Genomic DNA, 13,048 nt, shown 5'->3' with positions numbered 1-13,048 from the left:
AAGGATGATCCACTTAGTAGATAGCTCACCATGTCTTTATTTTAATCTATATGCAATAAAGATGGAATATTAAACAGACGAGTGCAACCATTTGATGCTGCATTGTCCCCTAAGAACATTGCTTTTAGTACAGAAAATGATGTAATACAGAGTCATCATGCAATAACATGGAACTGTAGGGTCTCCATGGGTCTAATGGTGGTGGTCTTATAGCAAAGCTGGTGACTGACAATTTTAAAGGGAGTTGTAAATGACAACCGGCAAGGAAAAGAAAGTGATGTCTCCTAACATATACAGTACAGACCACAAGTTTGGACACACCTTCTCATTCAAAGAGTTTTCTTTATTTTCATGACTATGAAGGCATCAAAACTATGAATTAACACATGTGGAATTATATACATAACAAACAAGTGTGAAACAACTGAAAATATGTCATATTCTAGGTTCTTCAAAGTAGCCACCTTTTGCTTTGATTACTGCTTTGCACACTCTTGGCATTCTCTTGATGAGCTTCGAGAGGTAGTCACCTGAAATGGTCTTCCAACAGTCTTGAAGGAGTTCCCAGAGATGCTTAGCACTTGTTGGCCCTTTTGCAGTGGCGTACCGCCCATAGAGGCAGACCACGCCACTGCTATGGGGCCCGCGGCACTGGGGGGCCCGTAGCGCAGAGGAAGCCCCGCCCATCCTATTTGGCCCCGCCCACTCATGGCACCGGCTGCTTTTCTCAACTCATCTTATCTTCTGCACAGAGTACAGACACCCCCCCGGGCCCCCCCTTGACCTGAGACTGTCTCAGACGTGACCTGACCCTCCTCCTGACCCGGCGCTCGAGCCGCTGGCCAATCAGCACAAGGCAACTCTCTGTTGAGGCAACTGCTGATTGGCCAGTGGGCGGCGCAAGGGGGCGGGCGGGAGAATCGACTCGAAATTCGCCGACGGCGACGGCTGTCACCCCACCAGAGTCAGTGCCTGCCCTGGCCTGAGCTGAGGAGAGACGAGCTGAGTGCTGACTGAGCCAGAAGGAGAGGGAGGAAGTACGGAAGATTCTGAATCTGAAGTGACTTGAGGAGGTTGACTGAGCAGTGTGCACCGTCCGTGTCCCTGGCTGGCTGGCCTGAAGAAGTAAGTCACAGTCTGGGGGGGGCCCCCTCTATGTTTGGGGGTCTCCTCTGGCTCCGCTCCGCCTCCTTCCCTTTCTATCTGTCCACTCCAGGCACTGTAGGAGGAAAGCACACTGTCCTGAGCATTTTGGGGGGCATTAAGGGTTTGGGGGCTCATAGAGGACAGTCTGCTTTCCTCCTACTCTGTCCTGTATGAGCCTCCCCCCCCCCCCCCCTGAATCCTCTATGAGCCCCCCTTATGCCCCCATTACCCCAAAATGCCCAGGGGGAAGGAGGAGTAGGAGACAAGCACACTGTTCTGAGTCTCTCCGCCCCCCCTGAGTCCTCTATGAGCCTCCTGCCTCCCAACCCCTAATGCCCCCATTACAGCAAAATGCCCAGGGGGAGATGAGTAGAAGGAAAGCACACTGTCCTGAGCATTTTGGGGGGCATTAAGGGTTTGGGGGGCTCATAGTGGACAGTGTGCTCTCCTACTCCTCCCCCCGGGCATTTTGGGGGGCATTAGGGATTCTTTAATGGGGGTGTGGCATGGGAGGAGCCAGGACAGGAGGTGGGACGGGCCAGGGGTGGGTAATGGGCGGGGTTAGGGGGCCCAATTCAGATGCTTGCTATGGGGCCCAGTGATTTCTATGTACGCCCCTGCCCTTTTGCCTTCACTCTGCGGTCCAGCTCACCCCAAACCATCTCGATTGGTTTCAGGTCCGGTGACTGTGGAGGCCAGGTCATCTGGCGCAGCACCCCATCACTCTCCTTCATGGTCAAATAGCCCTTACTTTTAAAGTTTTCCTAATTTTTCGGCTGACTGACTGACCTTCATTTCTTAAAGTAATGATGGCCACTCGTTTTTCTTTACTTAACTGCTTTTTTCTTGCCATAATATAAATTCTCACAGTCTATTCAGTAGGACTATCAGCTGTGTATCCACCTGACTTCTCCTCAACGCAACTGATGGTCCCAACCCCATTTATAAGGCAAGAAATCCCACTTATAAACCTGACAGGGCACACCTGTGAAGTGAAAACCATTTCAGGTGACTACCTCTCGAAGCTCATCAAGAGAATGCCAAGAGTGTGCAAAGCAGTAATCAAAGCAAAAGGTGGCTACTTTGAAGAACCTAGAATATGACATATTTTCAGTTGTTTCACACTTTTTTGTTATGTATATAATTCCACAAGTGTTAATTCATAGTTTTGATGCCTTAAGTGTGAATATACAATTTTCATAGTCATGAAAATAAAGAAAACTCTTTGAATGAGAAGGTGTGTCCAAACTTTTGGTCTGTACTGTACATGCATGAACGACAGCAGCTTCTAAGCCATATGTGGGGGTGCTTCATTAATAGTACCAGGCGCCCTATGGCAGATCACAACTCCTGAGCTAATGTTTAGCAAATTAAGCAGCCTTCCCCATAGGCCCGCCTCTGATGGGATCGGTAGCCAAATACTGAAACACTCAGAGTAGGGCTGCATTTATCGACTATTTTTGTAATCGAGTATTCTATCGATGAATCCAACAATTATTTGAGTACTCTCTAATAACAAAAAACTAATTAAAATAATGTTTTTCTTTATAAAAACACATCAGCCCCCTCAGTGCCATCAGCTGGCCCTCTCAGTGCCATCAGCTACCTCTCCTGTAGGGGCGCCGCTCCACAGCTGCTTCATCTTCTTCTCCGCGCGTCACACAGTGTCAGGTCATAGTGCACTCTTACGTGCACTATGTCCTGGTGACGTGTCAGGAGGAAAGTGCAGTGCGATGAATAATAGCAAGCGCTTCACTCCCGCTCTGTGGTCACATGACACAAATTAATCTTCAATGGAAAAAATTTGCATCGATGATTTTTTTTTGTATCAAATTCCTTGATTCAATCGATTAATTATTTCAGCCCTAACTCAGAGGCTCACAGTGCTGGAAGAGTCCAGTGCATTCCCTTAGGGCAGGGATGCCCAACCAGTGGCCCTCCAGCTGTTGTAGAACTACAACTCACACCATGCCCTGCTGTAGGCTGTCCGGGCATGCTGGTAGTTGTAGTTTTGCAACAGCTGGAGGACCGTAGGTTGGGCATCCCTGCCCTAAGGGATAAGGATGGAGCCTCGCGATGACCAAAGCTGAGCAACAAGTCAGGGAAAGAACAGGATAAGTGCTTAGGTCAGCAGTTTCACCACCTTTCTCCTACCACTACTTTCCCCTGGCACAACTAGGATGTAATCTATTGCAAAGTGCAACCCCCCCCCCTCTCTTTTTACACCAGCCTACAAGGATTCATTGGTAAAACCATTAGCGTCTCTGTGTACATTACTAACAACTACTGGTCTCTTGTTTGCCCATTCTGGTTGTGTCAAGCAATCATCATAAAACTCCACTTCCAATTGCCTTTTGTGTTTGAGGGCGGACTGGAGGTGTAAAACACATCTCATTTTTGTAACGGGGTTGTTTGCACTCAATTACTCTTCATTATCATCTGTAAAATAGCCATTGTTTCCTACAGCTATGTCAGCAAACACATCAGTATCTTGAATGATACCTGGAGATGCAGCAGAGCTAAAGTTGCCATTGGACGCAGTTTTAACACTACTACAATATCACAAGGCACAAAAGAAATGGTTAAAGGAGCGGACGACATCGAGACCAGTCCGTTCTATATACTGAGAGTCAATGGTTCATGTCCTTGGCCGCTTTGTAGTCACGCTCAGACACAACGCATGTATTGGCAGCGAAGGAGCGTGAAAATAGAAGGTCTATATCTGTCGCTCTTGGTATGTCTGATGATAAATACGCGGGACTAGTACGAGACAATTAGGTGAAGTGGGTTACGATTATTCATAAGCAAAAGACTTCCTGAAAGGGAAAGGGACAATGCAAGATGGAGCTGATTAATCAGAGGCAGCCCCATGTCACATCAATGTCCCTGCTCTCAGCCAAACAGACAATATGGCAGAAAATAAAAATCTAAAATTCAATATGTCATCCTACTAGTATCTCTGTGCACTAGAATGGTATCGCTAGGAGCTCCAGCAGAACGATAAGTTCCAGCATGTCTTGGTGATATAAAGTTAAAAAGACAACCTCGTATTCAATTAATGTTGCCCCTGTAAGTAGCAAATAATTGAGGGTCTGGCATCCAACCCCCTAGTAAACAGCTGATATAGCCTAAAGACCCCTTTACACTGCACGATGTTCCGGCAGATTATCGCTAACGAGCGTTCGTAGGTGTAAAGCGCCGATTACCCAATGAAAATACTGAACTCTCATTCATCAGGTAATTGGATCGTTCATGCAGTCACCCAAATCATCTCTTGCCGGCAGCAGATCGTGCTGTCTAAACAGCCTCTGCTGCCAGCAGACAATGATTCTGTATGGGGACGAGCAATGGCATTAGCGATCGCTCCTTCCCATACTGTGGAGGAGATTGCTGCATGTAAATGCAGGGGTCTCCTTTACTGACAAGCAGGCGATTGCCAGGAAGGAATGTTTTCTACCTGACAATCAATTGCTATGTGTAAAGGGGCCTTAATAAAACTGTGGCTGGCTGTGCAGTACATTTCCTTTTGCAGAGGCCACTGAGATGACCATGTGTAAAGTGGATGAGCAGGGTCTGCCATAGTGAAGTTCAATTCCTGGCTAATATAAGAGGTGTCCCAAACAGGGCCGTCACCCCCCAATGACGTCCAAGTCATTGTGGGTCACCTAATTTATACACTGTTTTTCTTTTGTTGATCCGAGGCTCTGTTCCCAAATTATTATACTTTTTCTTGATATGCAAATTAGCCCTTTGGTGCAATGATGACGTCACTAGTGTTGAGCGAGCATGCTCGGCCGAATACCAGTTCGGCTCGAGCATTGCTATGCTCGGCACATGGCGGTACTCGGCCGAGTACCGCATGTGCTCGAGCGCAATACTGGAGTCTCTTCCCTGCAGGTTTAGCGGCTGCTAAGCAGCCAATAAACGAGCAGGTAAGTACTGCCCTCACTGTAATGCCAGGAGCCATGTTGGGTCCTGGCATTACAGTGATTGGCTGGCCAGAACGCGTCATTGGGTGCTAAATTGCTCACTGTTAGGGAGCGCTGTGCATGGGAAGGGACAGACAGTGTTGGGAGTGTAATAGGAAGATTTTTATACAAAAAACTTTTCAGAGACCCAAAAGTCCTTTTAAAGACTATTGTGTGTGACAGCAGCAAAATATATTTTTAGCGCATCCTTCGCAAAATACCGTGTAATAGGCTGCTGCGGACAGTTAAATTATTTGCGCCACATCTCCTGTGTAAAGTGTGCGCATCCCTAAAATATCAGTGACATCCAGTGCACTTTTTTCGTAGATGGTGTCCACTTCTGACAATGACCTGACCAGGCCCACATCTGCTGTGTAACGTGTGCGCTTCAATTTTTTTTTCTGTGACAAAAAATTGAATTTTCAATAGACGGTGTCCTCTTCTGACAGTGACCTGACCATGCCCACATCTGCTGTGTAATGTGTGCGCTTCCAAATTTTTCTGTGACATACATATTTTTCTTAATAGACGGTGTGGGTAATTTGCGCGCACCCCACTTGTCTTCCTTGGATGTGGTAGCTGTTTCTCAGGCTCCCTCTCTGGAATCGAACACTGATTCCCCGCTACCCGTGGTCACCATGTTAGGAGCATAAAAGAACATTGAAAGTTGATAGGGCAGACATCCAAATGGATCATCGACGTCACAGGGACATGCAATCAGGCAAAAGTTATCTAGAGTCAACAAAACGCCAGCAGGCCCTCACCCATAATGTTTGCTATGGTCAGCTCACCTGCAGGCCCTCAACTATAATTTTTTCGATGGTCAGCTAAGCAGCAGGCAGTCTCCCATAGAGTCTGGTCAACACAATCCTCACCGCCGGGGGTCACGTAACTAATTTGCACGGAGGTGTCTCGTTGGTTATTGGGATTAACCAGACAAATCACTCAACCAACTCAGAACGGCCTTGCACCACCACCCACAGAATCGAGAAAGAGCTATCAATCTGTCAATCCTTTCCGTGTCCGGGCCGGGTGAGGTTTGCCGTGTTGAGTCAAATTAAGCCACAGGCTCCACTCCTGGTGGTGCCCTTCCGTCAATTAGTTTAAGTTTCAGCTTTGCAACCATACCCCCTCTGAAACCCAAAGACTTTGGTTTATCAGAAGCTGCTCGGCAGGTCATGAGAATAACGCATGTCGGATCGTCTTCGAATCTCCGAATTTCGTTGTTGATTAATGAAAACATTCTTAGCAAATGCTTTCACTGTGGTTCGTCTTGCGCCGGTCCACGAATTTCACCTCTAGCGGCGCAATACGGATGCCACCAGCTGTCCCTCCTAATCATGGTCCCAATTCCGAAAATCAACAAAATTTTTGGCAGCACTTGCACTTTATATACAAGTAAATATACAGGAAAGAATGTTTCCTAACAATGTTTCCTCTGAAATCGATTTTATCTTCGGTTTTGTGCGTATTATTGTCAGTCTGTAAAAGTGGCGTACTACTCAGACAACATCGTTCCCAGCAGCGACCTGGGAGTCCAAGATGCATCTAGACATCCTCCTCATGCTGTTCCCGAACCATTTCAGTGGTGTTTCCATCAATTTCTGACCTTTTCCTATTAAGCAGGCACCCTCCCCTCTTCAGAGCAGGGGGTGCCTGGTGTAATGCTCGGGTTCTCCCATTGACTTCCGTTATACTCGGATGATCGGTCGAGCACCCGAACATCCCGATGTGTTCTGCCCGAGCACCCGAGCACTATGGTACTCGATCAACACTAGAACTAGACGTCACCTTTGCTCTTGTTGAACCCAAGCTCCACTCTTTTCTCTGGCCATCCCCTCCATTGCTGCTTTGATTGACAGGGCACGGCAGTGGCAAAGGAGCGGAGCTTGAGTGCAAAGATGGAGAATATTAGTTTACAGTAAATTAGAAAATGTTACTACAAAAAAAATTGTGTGCAGCATTAGGATGGATTCACACACCGTAGTATTAGTACAGCACTAGTACTATGATTGGTGGCATATTTACAAGGCCAGATTGTCAAGAACAGTCGTTCCGATAATCTGCCCTATTCTCGGGCCCTATAAATGCACCTTAAAGGGGTTTTGTCACTTCAGTAAAGTGGCATTTATTATGTAGAGGAAGTTAATACAAGGCACTTCCTTGTTTTCCTGGTTACGACCACCCTGCAGTCCATCAGTAGTGGCCGTGCTTGCACACTATAATGCTGACCGGGACTGTGCGAGCACTCATAGGCTGTCACTTTTTTTTATTGTATGCGAGCACGGCCACGCTGATGGATTGCAGGGTGGTCTGTAACCATGGAAACGAGCAGTGTATAATGTGATAGAAAAATGAATCCAGCCAGCAAAGGAAGCAATATGGACAATCACAATACATTAGTAAGTTCCTTGTATTAACTTTCTCTATATAATAAATGCTGTTTGTTGAAGTGACACAACCCCTTTAAGTGTATCGAATGGATGTCATTGTTGAAGGTGCTGCTCCTGAGAGGCAGCCTGTTCTTTGGTACTTTAATACAGAGCTGCAATCACCATTTTACAGGCAATGTAAACGTCATCACACCTGGCCCTGTCAATCAAAGAGAGGGCACAGCAGTTGCAGAGAGTAGAGTCTCTAGGTGTAATGGCAACGCCCCCGTTGCTCCTAGAGGCTCATTTGCATATATAAAAACATCATTTTTCTCAGCAATGCGGATACATATGAACATGGGACCAACACAGATGTCTTCAGCTGCCCAAGCGCACGTGCAACAGCTCAGCCAGTGTCATAGGGACAAATCTGCTGACAGATGCCCTTTGACATGTCCTTTTTAGTAACATCCGATTACGCTATACCCTGGTGTAAAGACTGCACTTCCCAGAATGCAAATCACTAGAGCAGGTATTGAGTCAGCAAAGAATTCTGGACGATTTCAGCTCTGGAGCCTGTACAATTGTGAATGAGGCTTTAGGCATAACACAGACTGTAATTAAAATGCTTTGTAGTAATTCTTTGTTGTTATTTTTATTGCTTTGACATTATATGGATAACTAGTGCAAATATGATAGGAGACAGGTAAGTGGCAGGGGGAGGAGAAGGTCAAAGAAGCTCCTGAATACCAGGACTCATTGGCATGAGCTGAAGATGTTAGAACCTAGCAGCATAAAACTGGTGACAGATTCCCTTTAGAGGGTTTGTGTCATGAAAAATATTGTACATTTTTCAAACCAGCACCTGGGTCTGATTACTTTTGCAATTGCATGTAACTAAAAATGTATTGTAGCCAGTGAGCGATTCAATAAAATGTATCTGTATAGCGCCACCTGCTGTTTGTTCTTTTCCTTATTTCTTGTCTTTCTCACTGATTCGGTCGCACGTGCTCAGTTTAAATCTTCATCTGCCACCGGCCATATGTTCTGTTAGGAGCTGTTGCAGTCATGAGTAGAGAGCTGCAGCAGAAAGGACACGTCCCCTGAGCTGCCAGGCTGAAGATAATCTAGCAGAGCAACTGGAGCAGTGAATTGGAAGATCTCTGGATCCATGTGAGGTACAGGGCTGGTCCTAGCTTTGTTAGAAAGGTATTGTCATGTACTATATGATGTGTTTACATCCATCATGCCATAAAGTGTATGGGGACCTCGTGAATATTTTCAGCCAGTCCTTTTGTTCTCCCAGTAGATAGGCCCCTGCTGGGAGTGTCTGGTGGTAGCTTTCTCTTCTCTCCCCACTAACTATACATACATGTTCGGCCGAACCGAATGCGAACATATTTGGAGGAGTCAGGAGAGATAGCCATCAATCGGCCGTCGGCTACTAAATGTGTTTGGCCGGTTTTACGTACTGCTGGTAAGATGTCCAACACATTGCACTAAAACCTGAGCACACAGAGGATGGAGAACCTGCTATTACATAGGTTATTACTATGCCGCTGCCACAGCTTTCATAAAGGGAACCTGTCGTCACCTGGTTTGGGGCCACTAAAACACCAGCATGCTGTTATGCCGCTAGGGTTTAGGGTCCCAACAGTGCCCACATCATACATGTCTGTTATGAATAAATGAAGATCTAACTTACCAGGAGATGGGTCCAGGATTTTTCTCCAGTGGCATCCGGTACATGCACATTGAACCAATGTAGCCTAACAGGCTCGGACTGGCCCACGGGAGTACAGGTGAATCCCCCGGTGGGCCCCTGAACAAGGTGGGTCCCAAGTCTCCCACCCCCTGCACAAGTGGCACATAACACAGTAGACTTACTATACTACATACATATACTCAATGTACCACACCTCAACCAGCCTGTGTTCATATAAAAAACTTGTTAAATATTTATTATATTTTAATGTATCCGTACGGTGGGCCCCCAAAATAAATTTTACTGGTGGGCCCTAGGTACCCCAGTCCGACCCTGTAGCCGAAGACGGTACAGCTTGCTTTACTTTGCATGTGCTCAATGTGCATGGCATACTGGCTTCATCGGTTCAATGCCACTTAAGAGGAGTCCTGGACACATCACCTGGTAAGGCCTCGTGCACACGACCCTATCAGTTTTGTGGTCTCAAATGGCGGCTCCGTAAAACATTTATACTGTTCGTGTGCGTTCTGCATTTTGCAGTTCTGCATGTCCTCCCCTTTATTAGAAATGCCTATTCTTGTCTGCAAAATGGACAGAAATAGGCTACTTTCAGACTTGCGTTTGGAGCGGATCCGTCTGGTGTCTGCACAAATGGATCCACTCCTATAATGCAGACGATGGGATCCGTTCAGAACGGATCCGTCTGCATTATATTTCAGAAAAAATTCTAAGTCTGAAAGTTGCTCAGACGGATCCGTCCAGACTTTACATTGAAAGTCAATAAGGGACGGATCCGTTTGAAATTGCACCATATTGTGTCAACATCAAACAGATCCGTCCCCATTGACTTACATTGTAAGTCTGGACAGATCCGTTTGGCTCCGCATGGCCAGGCGCTGAGCGGAACGGAGGTCAAACGGTGCCAAACTGAGGCATTCTGAGCGGATCCGCATCCACTCAGAATGCATTCGGGCCGTACGGATCCGTTCAGGGCCGCTTGTGAGCGCCTTCAAACGGAACTCACAAGCGGAACCCCAAACGCAAGTGTGAAAGTAGCCATAAGACATGTTCTACTTTTTTGCTGGGCCGTGGAACGGCCGTGTGTTGTCCTCATCTTTTGCGGCCCCATTGAACTGAATGGGTCCCCAACTGTTCCGCAAAAAATGTGGATCGGATGCGGACCAAAACTAAGGTCGTGTGCCTGAGGCCTAAGGCTGAGTTCACATCACCGTTTAGCTTTCGTCAGGAGGACATAAAAATAAAACAAAAAACGGATCCGTTATTTTGAGCATCGGTTATGCTCAGTTAGCAGCAGTTTGTGTCACTTCCGTCAGAGATCAGTTATTTTTGATGGGCATACAGTACTGCTCTCTGATGGAACCTGATCGTAACGGATGTTCAAAATACTGGATCTGTTTTTTTTTTTTATATTCTGTTCTTCTGACGGATAAGAAGAAAGGAAAGCTAAACGGTGATGTGAATTCGCCCTATTCTTCATTTCTTATCCTTTGCAGGGACGGACAGGTCTGATACGGGCAGGTTTGGGACCCTAAACCCCAGGTACATAACAGCATTCTAGTGGTTCGAAATCAAATCTAATAATGGAAAAAAGACAATACAATTCAGAACCATAGAAAAGCAGTCAGCTATAATATTTTACATATCATATATCTTATAATCCAACTGCAGAATGACTGTAATTATCTGCTGAGCTCAGCACAACCACCCAACCATTTAACAAGCAGGACTTGATCCTCTATTGTGGATTTTACTAACTTTCCCGTATATTTAGCAAAGCCGGTCAACCATGCGACTAGTAAGACTTCTTCTGCACAAATGGCCACACTTCTTGCCAGACGGAAAAGGAGATTTGTAACTTTTTTGTGCTATAAAGTATGTATTATAGCAGGTTCCCGAGTGTAGTTTACTGTGCACCCACCATAAATGAAGCCGCACACCCACACTTCTATATACGTTGCAGATGTTAGACTAACACAGTTCACAGCTGTTATTTTCTCCGGTCTCAGCCGGGGTAAAGAGAAGAATGCATTGGGCTCAAAGTAAAACGCTGTTAGGCTACATTCACACGTCAGTATTTTTCTATATCCCGAATTTCGGTCCGTTTTTTGCGGATCCGTTGTTCCTGAAAATGTTTCCGTATGTCATCCGTATGTCATCCGTTTTTTGCGGATCCGCAAAAAACGGAAACATGTATAAATTTCACAAAGCAAATAAAGTTGTTTGGATTTCTTTGAAATAATTAAATAAATAAAAAATGAATAAGTGATTTCTGTGGGCAGGATTTAATTTCCAGGAACGGATTCCGCATAAAACGGATGATATACGTAATGACATACGAATGTCATCCGTTTTTTGCAGAACCATTGACTTTGTATTGTACCAGGATCCGATTTTTGCGGAAAAGAATAGGACAAGTTTTATATTTAATCGGACATGCGGAACGGAACAACGGAAACAGACAGCACACATTGTGTTGTCCGATTTTTTTCAGGACCCATTGAAAATGAATGGGTCCAGAACTGGTCCTGATCTGTTCCGCAAAAAACGCAACAGATCAGGAAAGAAACAACGGACGTGTGAATGGACCCTAAGGAAGAGTAAGGCTGGTTTCACATCACCGTTTCTTTTTCCGTTCTTCTGATCCATCAAAAGAACAGAAAAAAAACTGGATCCTGTAAAAAAACAAACCCTGAGCATCAGTTTGAGTCATTTCCATCTAAGATCCATTTTTTAAGACAAAAAAAAAGTTCTGCATGCAGGACATTTTTTTTCCGACTCAAAAAACAGATCTGAGATGGAAATGGCTCAAACTGATGCACAGGATCCATTTTTTTCTGTTCTTCTGACGGGTCAGTGAGGTGGACATATTACAGATCAGATGTGCCAATGTGAGGGGAGGACACAAGGCTCATTGTATCTTGTAGTTACCAATGTCTCATCATGCAACTTTGAAATGCAGAAAGGACACTGATGGGTATAGGCTGATGTAGAGCATTTATGACTCGGCCCATTTAAATTGTAAGCTCTTAAGGTCTCCATACTGTAGGGCTTTGCTCTGGTAGATAGGGTAAGCGGACGCAGTACAGAGGCAAAAGACAAGTTCTTAACGCAAAACTAACGTGTTTTATTCACACTTGAGGCAAATGCACAAAACAATTATTTACTTTGCAGTCTTGGTGTTTACTTCACACACAATGGAAAGTACATCTTGGTGTTACTTCACACAAATTGGAAAGTTCATAAGTCACCTTGAAGTCAGTTCTGCCTCCAGCAGTCCACGGCAGGCTTTAGGGGGCCTGATTCCTTTAGCCCATGGGTCTCAGCCCTCAAAACCTGGCACCAAGCCTCAGATACCAACACAGAGATCCTGCTGCTGAGCCCAGCTGCCTATTTAAGGACAGCCAGGTGCTGCCAAAAACTTGAGCCGGCAATTAAAATCCAGTCCGGTATTTGACCCCACCTGGCTGCAAATCAGCCCAGCAGCACACGCTGGGAGAAAAATACCTGTTTTCCCAGACCATTCCCTTACCGTGTCACAATACACATTAGTGTATTGTCAGTTGAAACTGCCAATATCGGCCAGACCGGATGATAAACTAATGGGTATGGGGAGCAGACTCCCACGACAACATCTGACCATCAGGCAAATGTAATCCTGAGAGAATAAGCCACCACCAGTGATGTCTCACAGCGGTCTACTCCTCTCTACCCACTGAAAACACATACATGTGTAGGCGAATCCAGGATGAATGTGTATGGGGAAATTGGGAGAGATTGAAGGTGTATGGGGTCCTTTATAAAGGTTATCCGGGATTACAATATAGATATTAGATAAG

The sequence above is a fragment of the Bufo gargarizans genome, chromosome 1, assembly GCF_014858855.1.
Source record: "Bufo gargarizans isolate SCDJY-AF-19 chromosome 1, ASM1485885v1, whole genome shotgun sequence".
NCBI lineage: Eukaryota > Metazoa > Chordata > Amphibia > Anura > Bufonidae > Bufo > Bufo gargarizans.
The sequence above is the reverse complement of the archived record's forward strand: the minus strand, read 5'-3'. Positions refer to the sequence as shown.